This window comes from Eschrichtius robustus, chromosome 4 (assembly GCF_028021215.1).
Source record: "Eschrichtius robustus isolate mEscRob2 chromosome 4, mEscRob2.pri, whole genome shotgun sequence".
Taxonomy (NCBI): domain Eukaryota; kingdom Metazoa; phylum Chordata; class Mammalia; order Artiodactyla; family Eschrichtiidae; genus Eschrichtius; species Eschrichtius robustus.
In genome coordinates this window covers 128,139,748-128,151,778 of record NC_090827.1, presented here as the reverse complement: position 1 = coordinate 128,151,778, position 12,031 = coordinate 128,139,748, and positions in this window count along the sequence as shown.

The window sequence follows — 12,031 nt, the reverse complement described above, 5'->3', positions numbered from 1 at the left end:
ACTCAGAGGCAAGGTATAGAGAAGAAAAACGTTAGACAAAGAGATCTGGCAAAGGAAACTGAGAAAGGAAAGATAGGGAAAAAAAGTGGAGAACCAACAGAGTAATGCCATGGAAGCCAAGAACAGTTCATGAGGGAATGTTCACCAATGTACAATATCCAGGGAAGAGGGTCTGAGTTTTTTGGGTTTTTTTTTGAAAATCAGGAGGTTATTGGTTTTTTATTGATAGGAAAGAGAGTTAAGTTTGGGAAAGAAGTTTAAGGAGAAATCAAAAGTCTGAATGCTCACTAAGTGGGGAATGAGAGAAAGAGCTGGCCAAAATAAGCTGAGGGATTGATGAAGAGTGTTAATGGCTGAAAATCATCAGCTTTTATGCATTCTCCCTAGCATTTCTTAGGTGCCTAGGTACAGCACAAGAAACCTTCAATTGTAGAAGTAATCTACATCTTATAGGTTATACAGAAACATATAGAGGAGAAGCTATTGCAGATTCCAAAGAAAGTAGATCAAGTGACCAGCTACAGATCTAAGATGGGAATGGGAGAAGATTAATAATGTGGAATAAAATGGTGATTACACAGGGTTGTGATATATATAAAAATCATACATATATTTCACAACATAATAAAGCATATATAAAGATGTTTATGTCTCTGAACACCTGAGAACAAGAGGTGTTCTAAGCTAAAAGAAAAGTGCCAAAATCATTCAAGGATGATACAAGGCTTGGTGAAGGCTAAAAGAGAAGTAGTCTTTGAAGGAGATCCTTCAATGAAGCCCCAAAGGGGTATGATGCTATTTGTGAAGATATTATGAGTGTAGGAGTATTTATTTATGATCGAATGGTGGCCCCATTTGGTATGGTATGGGTTATAGTGAATGTCAGTAGGTGAATAATGAATCCAGGGTTCAGGATTACAGCACAGTGTGAGAAAGACCATAAGAGAAAAACAAATTATAGATCCAAACAGTCTGTTTTTTAAGACGGGAACAAAGATAATAGGTATGTAGGACTGCATTTAACTGGTGGGCCTAATTACCCCAAAATTCCAAATATGCTATGATAAATATTGAATGCTAGAGCACTTTTATGCCTTTTAATTTTAAATATTCATATTGGTTTCCCTTACTCCTAACCTCATTTCTTAAATTTTTGAAAATGTATATGCATGTGTGTGCCTACCTGAGCCAGTGTGTTTCAATCTCTCTAAAATTTTTTTATTGCTCACTGTGTAAAAATTTGGAGTAATACATCCTTATGAATTTGATGCTCCCAAAGAGAATTAAAAATCCCAGGAAAGAATTGAAAAATAGAGAGCAGTCAGCAAAAGCTTTCTCTACTCTAATTTGAAGCGTTTTTAAAGCTATTTCATTAAGGTCAGCTGTTCCCTTACACATCATACATAGGTTTACTGGCAAATGCCTGTGAAAGACAAAATAATTATGGTATCTTAATCATGGACTCATGAATTCTGTTTCATTTTGATTCATAAAGACAACAAGATGTTACTTTTTTTTTTTTTTTTTAAATATTTCATTCTGGTTGTATCTAATTTTTAAACAAACTTGGTGACCCTGCTGCACGTTATTCCCAGATTAGGTCTTCTTTTGTCAGGTCCTGTTCTTTGTAGAGAAAGCTAATCTATAGTCGAACTAAAATATGCTAGGAAGGTAAATCTGCAGTGAAACCATTGCAGTTATTGCAAAAATATTTTCTAAAAATATTTGGATTAAACACCTTTTGATTATTCATACTACCATTTCTTTCTCTAAAAAATCTGAAAGACAGAAAACACTTAAATATTCAGAGAATATTGTCCTTCCTCATTCTTGTAATTTGTCAGTATTACACTAAAGATAGAGCTGCTTCCAAAAAATATCACTTGGAGGAAAAAATTAATAATCTTGCACAATGATATGAGGGTAGAATGTAATAGGCACAAAGTATAATCTTCTAAAGCAGTTGGGTATTATGATATGAAGGTAGAATATACTAGTCATAATCTTCTGAATCAGTTCAGGATCAGTCAAGAGAAGAACTACCACTGTATATATTTTTTAAATAAGAAAAATTTTCATTGGACTAAGATCTTACATAGTGAAGCTATGATAGTAAAGAACACAAAAGGGAGGAATGAGAGAAAAACCCACACCAGGCCTCCTGAATCAGTGGTGCAGATGGGCAGGTTACAGCGTGCAGAGAGTTTGGGAAGCCAGCCATGTCCCGCTCTTGCAGGGGGGCCTGAGGAGTGGGCCTTGGAAGTCTGTTGCCTCTTGCCACGCATGTTTCTATGAATTTGCTCCAAGCATATGAATGTGAATCCAGAGTTGCAGTTGGTTGGCAGGGACTAGGGGAAAGAAGAGCTCAATGCAGAGTGGGAAGAGTGAGGACAAAGGAACTTGCTAGTCATCCTTCTTCAAGGACTTTAACCATGATGACCTTCAGAGAATAATAACTGAGACTCAACTTCCTCCTCCAAATTTTGCTTAATTATTTTTCTCAAAGTCATATGGGCAAGGGGATTCTCTGAAATGTAGTGTCATCATTTCAGATTCTATTGTCTTTGTTTTTGGTGTTTTTTTTTGATAGTAATGGACTGCTTCTGCCATTATAGCCTCACTGGAAGAGAAAATAGCATGTGTTATCATAAATACTGTAAAATGCCAAAATATATATAATTTTTACTAGTGACTGCCTGGATGCAATGTGTTATTCTTTTTCAATATTTAAAGAAGCTCAGGCATCAACCAGGTGGTTTGGATTTTCAACATATCAATTTTCGGTGTTTTCAGTATTTTTCAACTTATTGCTAGTTCTTCCACTTTACATGAAATGCATTTGATAATTTATAGGCAATGTCATTCCTATTCTTTCCAGAATCAGTGAAATGAGAAACAGAACTATTCATTTCATTATGGGTAAGAAAGGTCCACAAATCAGTGTGAATGATCCCTAGAGAAGTGTTTAGAGTTATATATATAAATATATTTAGGTATGCTCCTTGTTTTTTGAAGATATTACAGAGAGAAGAAAATACACACACGTATTTATAAATACATTTCTAATGGAATGGCAATTGACAAAATTTTTGTATGAATTGAAAGAGGAACAATTTAGAAAAGTGACAAAAACAATTTGGTGAAACTATGCTATTATGCTGTCATTAATTTTGAGTTGCTGCCTTTCATCCTTTCTTTTATGTTTTTATTTTAACAGGTGGAAAATATAAAGCATGAATTTTGCTGTAAAACTGCAAACTTTTCAAAAAAAAAAAACTGCAAACGTTTCAAATGGGAAAATAGTTCTTCCTTTAACTTATTTTAAATCTGTTGTCTGATTAAACTGGAATTTTCTAACAGCTAATTTATTAGTATATAATAAAGACTACATTTTTTGCAAATATTCTCCTATTTTCAGGATAAAATGTGCAAAAGTTTCTTCCCCTATGCATACATAAATGGTTCTTCTTTTTAGTTTGCATCAGCAAATTTCACCAAGGTATGCTATACAGCCATCAACATTTACATATGTGGTCTATAACCATTTATGTGGCATTTAAATTTTTTTGCCTAGCCTTCATTTTTTTCACATTACACTTTATATTAGCCTATTGCCAATAATACCAATAATCTCAAAGACATTTTACACTTGAGGCAATTAACTCATTTCAAAAAAAAAAAGAAAACAGTGGTTTCATATAGTAATTAGGTTGGCCCAGTATAATAGTTATGGTAATGCTAAATGTTGTAACTTACAAACACAAAGTTACGTTTGTTCAAACAAATTAGAATAACAGGATTTTATTATACTCTCACATAAACTCCAAAAAAGTGTTTCTGATCAGCAGGCAGTTTTCCTCTAATTGCTGATTTATAAAGAATCATAAATTCATTCATTATGAATCATAATTCACAAAGAACTAGATCCTTCTAGTTTATGACTCAGCTATCCCAAGATGGCTTTCCTCATCTGCACTTGGATGAAAATAAGAAGAGCATAGTTATTTAGATGTGACATATTTTAACAAGCCTTACATCAAATAGAACAGTTATGTGGCCTTGTGTGATTTTCCAAGAGCCTGGACAATCAATTATACTACATGACTATGAAGAAGAGGAATGGATTAGAGGAGCTGCAAGCCACTGTCCTTCAAGCAAGGTGAGTTGGAAAATATTATTGAAACTAGTTAGTTTGGGGAAGTATTGTGTTCCAGAAAATAAAGTTAATTGTTTGGGAGTAAAGAGTACTTTAGTATTTCTTACTTCACATTTCTCTTTCCCACTTTTGCATCTCACACGCTTTCTGGTTAGCTTATGATGTTTGTGAAATATTCAAGGTCTAAAATTATTTAATGTCATGCTTCTTTGCACCACAACAAAAATGATTGGGAAAGTTATCTAAAGTTTGCACATGAGAAAAATGCTGAAGACAGCTGGATCCTTAGAAGTCATGACAAAAGTCTGAAGATTTGGTGATGTGTGTGTTTGGGGTGAGAGGGTGATTAATTAGTATAATTTTCACAGTTACCAACTGTGAAATCAGTCAATCTAATTTTCAATTTAATAAGGCCATTGTTACTTTATGGGATCGAGCATAGTCTACATGCTGAAGTTGGAGAAATGTTTGAGGGCCAAACAATTCTAAAAGCATCTTCTGGGAATAAGTTGTGCATGGTAACTGGGAGATCCTTCCTACTCATTTTGGTATCCATGATTTCTCAAAGATTATGAAAGACTAGATAGTCACACTTCTCATACAGAATCCAGTACTGACCCCAATAAATGTGATGTGGAGAATTAGTCCACTTTCCCTGATATCCCTGCCCACAGTCTAGCATGAGGTGAAGGAATATCAATATCTCTTTTCCTCTGTTAATAGCCACCACAAAATGGAAGTGTATTTGAAAAACAAAACTACCCAAAGGGCTTCAATCAATATTCTTTAAATTTTCAATACCAATGACGCTTAAGATAACGCATTTATCTTCAGAAAGTAACTAAGTTCTCTTATGTTTGATAAGTATTTTCATATTGAAATTATTTCCATGATATTGTTTTATTGCAAACTTGACTTTCCCTTTGAGATTTATGTTATTTAATAATGTGGGGTTATTTTTAAATTTCCATTAATTGATATTATAAACTTGACTTTTCCTTTGAATTTTGTATTATTTAATAAAAGGGTTATTTTAATATTTTCATTTTAAATTATATGTCTATTATAGTATGAAATAATTACCAAGTTTTATTTTTAGGAATTAATTGATACTTTCATTGTTACCTAATATGGATCAATGCTTTCTCACGTTCTAATTTGATTTAAAGGTGTATTATCTAGGTGTATGATTTATCATTTGAGATATAAATAAAATATTTATTAATTTCTTATTTTTCATCATTAATTCTTTTATATCTAATTTATTTGACAAATATCAAATTTCTAACAGCATTTTTTCTGTTTGGAACTTCATGAACATGCAAATGTTATTACTTAATTCAACTGTATACATAATTTTGTCCTATATAGAAATATCTGGTTTTTGCTATTTATTTATCCTACAACAATTTTTGTCTGTTATTTATATTTTAAAACTTGGTTATCTTGTTTTGTGTTACAATTTTTTGTTCCCCTCCCCACCCCTCTTTTTAAATGTCAACCGTTCTGCTTAAACATCTTCTACATGAATTCTGTTAGAGTCTTAGTTTCAAACATTGTAATACATGCCTAAATGTTATATACCAATTTTAGTGCCTTCCAGTTAATTTGCACTCTAATTGAATTTTATTTAGCTGTCCTGCAGAGGGAGACTATGTTCTCAATGTCTCCTTTACTTAGGTTTTGAATAAGTAAATATTATTTATTCTATAAATTGGTACAACCACTATGGAGAACAGTATGGAGGTTCGTTTAAAAACTAAAAATAGAACTACCATATGATACAGCAATCCTACTCCTGGGCATATATCCGGAGAAAACAATAATTCTGAAAGATGTGTGCACCCCAATGTTCATTGCAGCACTATTTACAATAGCCAGGGAATGGAAGCAACCTAAATGTCCATCAACAGAGGAATGGATAAAGAAGATGTGGTCCGTATGTACAATAGGACATTACTCAGTCATAAAAAAGAGTGAAGTAATGCCATTTGCAGCAACATGGATGGATCTAGAGATTATCATATCATATGATATCGCTTATATGTGGAATCTAAAAACATGATACAAATGAACTTATTTACAAAAGAGAAACACACTCAAAGACTTAGAAAACAAAGTTATGGTTACCAAAGGGGAAAGGTGGGGAGGGGAATAAATTAGGAGTTTGGGATTAACATATATACACTACTATATATGAAATAGATAATCAATAAGGACCTACTGTATAGCACAGGGAACTCTACTCAATATTCTGCAATAACCTATATGGGAAAAAATCTGAAAAATAATGGATATGTATGTATGTATGTATAACTGAATCACTTTGCTGTACACCTGAAACTAACACAGCATTGTAAACTTTACTCCAATATAAAATAAATTTAAAAAAATATTTATTCCAATATAATAGGATGGAGCTCTTTTCTTGCCAAAAACCAATAAAAGAAACACTAAATTCTTCAGAGATAACTGGTTCCAAATCCAGCTTCTTTTCCTGTTCTTCCTTTCCTTTTTTCTTTCTTTCTTTTTTTAAAGAAAAATAACACATCTTCACACCCTGGTATATCTCTACCCTTCCCTGGTGTATCTGGGGTTTAGCCAAGGCTCTCTGCAGAATTTACACGATAAAGCAAGGGTTTAATATCTCCTCCCCTCCACATCTCAGAAATCGTTATTCACATTGGCCTCATTTTGAGCAAGATCAACACGGAGTATTCTGAGCTATACACAAATCCTGCAGGGATCATTGTGTCTACAGGGTTTACATATATATGCATTCTGCATAGAGAAAAACAAACAAACAAAACTATATAAGGCGTTTTCTAGTTAATCAAATGATTGTACTAGATGCCTGTTGAAATTTGGTTAAGTTCAAAATAATTTTTCATCAACATTATTCAGTGGTTCATAAATTTTGTTATATATCAGAATAATCTGGGAATTTTTCTTTTTAATGAAAATGACCACAGTCTGAGGCTATTCTGGCGTGGACTCTCTCCTCAAGATTTTTTTTAAATTAAACTTTTTTGCTGTTTTTTATTTTGAGATACTTGTAGATTTACATGCAGTTGATTATACAGAGAGAGCTTGTGTACCTTTAATCTGTTTCCCAGAATGGCAGCATCTTGCAAATCATAGTTCAATGTCATAACCAGGATACTGATACAGTAAAGATAACGAACTAAGGAGAGAAGGATTTGTTTGAACTATCAGAATGGCAGGAAATTGGGGAGGGAGACTTAAAGGGATGAATCCTGAAATCCCTGCACAAATTCTCCTTAAAACCATAACTGACTCCAAAACTTGTTCATGTGTAGGCTGAGACTCTGAGAAACATAGAGGAAAGGTAGAGATGTGATGTTAAAAAGCTTAGCAAAGATTTCAGAAGCTCCTTCCTGCCAGAGAGGTCAAGTTTCTAGATTAAAGTAAAAATTAGAGCTGTGCCAACTAAATGCAACATTTGATCCTGATAAGAGACAAAAAACAATAAAATGAGAAAGTCTAAAATATTTTTTCATTGAATTTTCAGAAAGAGATGAGGGAATGACTGGGGTAGAGAAATGTTTGAAAGGATAATGACTGAGAATTTTCTGATATTAACGATAGAGCTAAAAAGAAGAAGCCCTATGAACCACAGGAATAAGAATAAAATCACATTGAGGCACATCATTGTAAAACTGTAAAAAATCAAAGTAAAGAATAAAACCGTAAGGCAGCCAAGGAATAAAGGGAGGTTACCTTCAAAGAGGCAACAGATAAAAAGAGATTATTTTTCTATGAAAACAATGCAGACCAAAAGGCAATCGAGTATAACCTTTCAAAGAGCTGAAAGAAAAACCTTCCTGACCTATAATTTTGTGTCCTTTGATAGTATTCTTTCAAGAATGAAACAAATACTGAAAGAATTTTAATAGAAGAACTGCACCAAAATTGAAAAACATCAAAGCATCCTTCAGAAAAAAATGGAAAATGAACTCAGAAAAGAAGCTAAACTTGGATGAAGGAATTAAAAAACATACAATGACTAAATATGAGGGAAAATCTAGATAAATACTGACATATAAAACAATGATTCTTAATTTTGATGCACTGATTAACTCTGACTTTTAACATGATTGCCAACATGGCTTTGTTTAACAGTACCACCTTAATATTTGTTTTCCATGTTTTCCCACTCAGACAATCTCTAGGCTAAGTATTCCATCCAAGAAATAAAACTGAATTTTAACAGTTGCTTAGTCAGTATATTAGAACATCATTATCTTTTGTTTGTTTGTCTCTTTGATACATTTGGGTATACAGTCTTCTGCACTTAGAAACTTCTGACTCCAACCAAATGAACCTATATTATGGAGGAATGGAAAGGATTTCTGGAGTCATATTTAGCTATGAAGATTTAAAAAACAAATTAATTTTTATAGAATAAAAATCAGGTAGGTCAGAAACCTTTCAAAAATTTTTCTTGTGGGCAGCACTTTAGTTCCTGGTGTTCTTGGTATGAAAATCTGTCTCCACACAGAACTGGAACAAACTGATTCATGATCTCTCAAAGCAGAGATTTCAAACAGATTACATGAAATCTTTTCTACCTTCTTCCCCTCTTTGTGAATGATAAGAAAGAAGTTAGGTAACTTTGATGTAATCCACAAGAGAACCTTTACGAAAGACATTTAAAAACTATGACTTTCTCTTTGACATTCAATAAGTATCCCAGTAAAAGGTCTCTGTGCTCAAAGTTTTAAGAAGGCTGCCATCCCTGAAAGAGCTTGTGAACTCTGACCTTTCTTCATTTGGATGAACAGCAGATAAAAAGTTTGTTTTCCTCATACGAGCTTATTACTGTTTCATCAAACATACTTCCTAGAAAACATATAGTACCTATTTTTAAAAAAGTTTTATTCTAATTACAAAGTAAACAGATAAACTTTCAAAAGCCTTGACAAATAAATAAAATTTTGAAAAAAAATTTTAATGTTATACTAGTTAAATCCATAGCCTCAAGTTAACCATGGTTATTTTTTGGTATATATCATTATCATCACTGTCCCTGCCTGTCCATTTCTCTCTCTCAGACTACACAACCATACACACACACACACACGATCAGTGAAACATCATTATCTTTTGAGAGAACAGATAATGATAAGCAACATGTAATGCACAGTTAATATATATCAGAAACCTCAATAACTTCCTTACAAATTTAATTAATACACAAACAACTAATAGGACCTATTATTATTATTCATCTTCCAGAGAAAATAAAATTGAAGTTTGGAGAAATCATGTGTCAACATATCAACAATTGGTTGAGCCATGATTCAAAACCAGCTCACTATACCTTTAAATAAGATTTGTTTAGGTTATTATTACTATTACTATTATTATTATCCAAGTTACTCAGTCAGTCTTCAAGAATAGAACTTATCTTATCTGACTTTCTTTTATTTATACACACTTAGGATTTTCCTGTTCTTTATTCTTATATATCACTTGTCAGTGAACATCATGAAAGGGTATTTCTGGATATAGCACCTGATTACGACTTAAGAACAAAGTAGCAGAAGTTTTAGATCACATGTAAATAATTTTATTCACAATGCTATGCTGTCTTCCAGAAAATGTATATTATTTCCACTATTTTTTTTTGGCCATGCCACTGGCTTGCGGGATCTTAGTTCCCAACCAAGGATTGAATCTGGGCACTTGGCAGTGAAAGCGTGGAGTCCTAACCACTGGACGGCCAGAAAATTCCCCACTTCCACTAATGTTAATACATGCTGATTACAGTTTTTGCATCTTAATTGATGACTCTCCAAATATGAATAATATACCATGTCTGAAATAAGAGTTGTGGACACACACACAGTATGACTAAGTTACTCTATGTCTCTTAAAATGGATATCTTCAAAGTCTTCATTCCATTGGTTATTTAGATTGCAGGTATGTTAAAATGTACTTGGAGATTATTAAAAACCTAGGGTTTCCCAAGGGTTAAGAAGGGGGAGAAGACTCAAATCAATAGAATTAGAAATGAAAAAGGAGAAGTAACAACTGACACTGCAGAAATACAAAGGATCATGAGAGATTACTACAAGCAACTCTATGCCAATTAAATGGACAACTTGGAAGAAATGGACAAATTCTTAGAAAAGCACAACCTTTTGAGACTGAACCAGGAAGAAATAGAAAATATAAACAGATGAATCACAAGCACTGAAATTGAAACTGTGATTAAAAATCTTCCAACAAACAAAAGCCCAAGACCAGATGGCTTCACAGGTGACTTCTATCAAACATGTAGAGAAGAGCTAACACCTATCCTTCTCAAACTCTTCCAAAATGTAGCAGAGGGAGAAACACTCCCAAACTCATTCTATGAGGCCACCATCACCCTGATACTAAAACCAGACAAAGATGTCACAAAGAAAGCAAACCACAGGCCAATATCACTGATGAACATAGATGCAGAAATCCTCAACAAACTACTGGCAAACAGAATCCAACAGCACATTAAAAGGATCATACACCATGATCAAGTGGGGTTTATCCCAGGAATGCAAGGATTCTTCAGTATATGCAAATCAATCAATGTGATAAACCATATTAACAAATTGAAGGGGAAAAACCATATGATCATTTCAATCGATGCAGAAAAAGCTTTCGACAAAATTCGACACCCATTTATGATAAAAACCCTCCAGAAAGTAGGCATAGAGGGAACTTACTTCAACATAATAAAGGCCATATATGACAAACCCACAGCCAACATCATTCTCAATGGTGGAAAACTGAAAGCATTTCCTCTAAGATCAGGAACAAAACAAGGTTGTCCACTCACACCACTATTATTCAACATAGTTTCGGAAGTTTTAGCCACAGCAATCAGAGTAGGAAAAGAAATAAAAAGAATCGCAATCAGAAAAGAAGTAAAGCTGTCACTGCTTGCAGATGACATGATACTATACATAGAGAATCCTAAAGATGCCACCAGAAAACTACTAGAGCTAATCAATGAATTAGGTAAAGTAGCAGGATACAAAATTAATGCACAGAAATATCTTGCATTCCTATACACTAATGATGAAAAATCTGAAAGAGAAATTAAGGAAACACACCCATTTACCATTGCAACAGAAAGAATAAAATACCTAGGAATAAACCTACCTAAGGAGACAAAAGACCTGTATGCAGAAAACTATAAGACACTGATGAAAGAAATTAAAGATGATACAAACAGTTGGAGAGGTATACCATGTTCTTGGACTGGAAGAATCAACATTGTGAAAATGACTCTACTACCCAAAGCAATCTACAGATTCAATGCAATCCCTATCAAACTACCAATGGCATTTTTCACAGAACTAGAACAAAAAATTTCACAATTTGTATGGAAACACAAAAGACCCCGAATAGCCAAAGCAATCTTGAAAAAGAAAAACAGAGCTGGAGGAATCAGGCTCCTAGACTTCAGACTATACTACAGAGCTTCAGTAATCAAGACAGTATGGTACTGGCACAAAAACAGAAATATAGATCAATGGAACAGGATAGAAAGCACAGAGATAAACCCATGCACATATGGTCACCTTATTTTTTGATAAAGGAGGCAAGGATAAACAATGGAGAAAAGACAGCCTCTTCAATAAGTGGTGCTGGGAAAACTGGACAGCTACATGTAAAAGAATGAAATTAGAACACTCCCTAACACCATACACAAAAATAAACTCAAAATGGATTAAAGACATAAATGTAAGGCCAGACACTATCAAACTCTTAGAGGAAAACATAGGCAGAACACTCTATGACATAAATCACAGCAAGATCCTTTTTGACTCACCTCCTAGAGAAATGGAAATAAAAACAAAAAT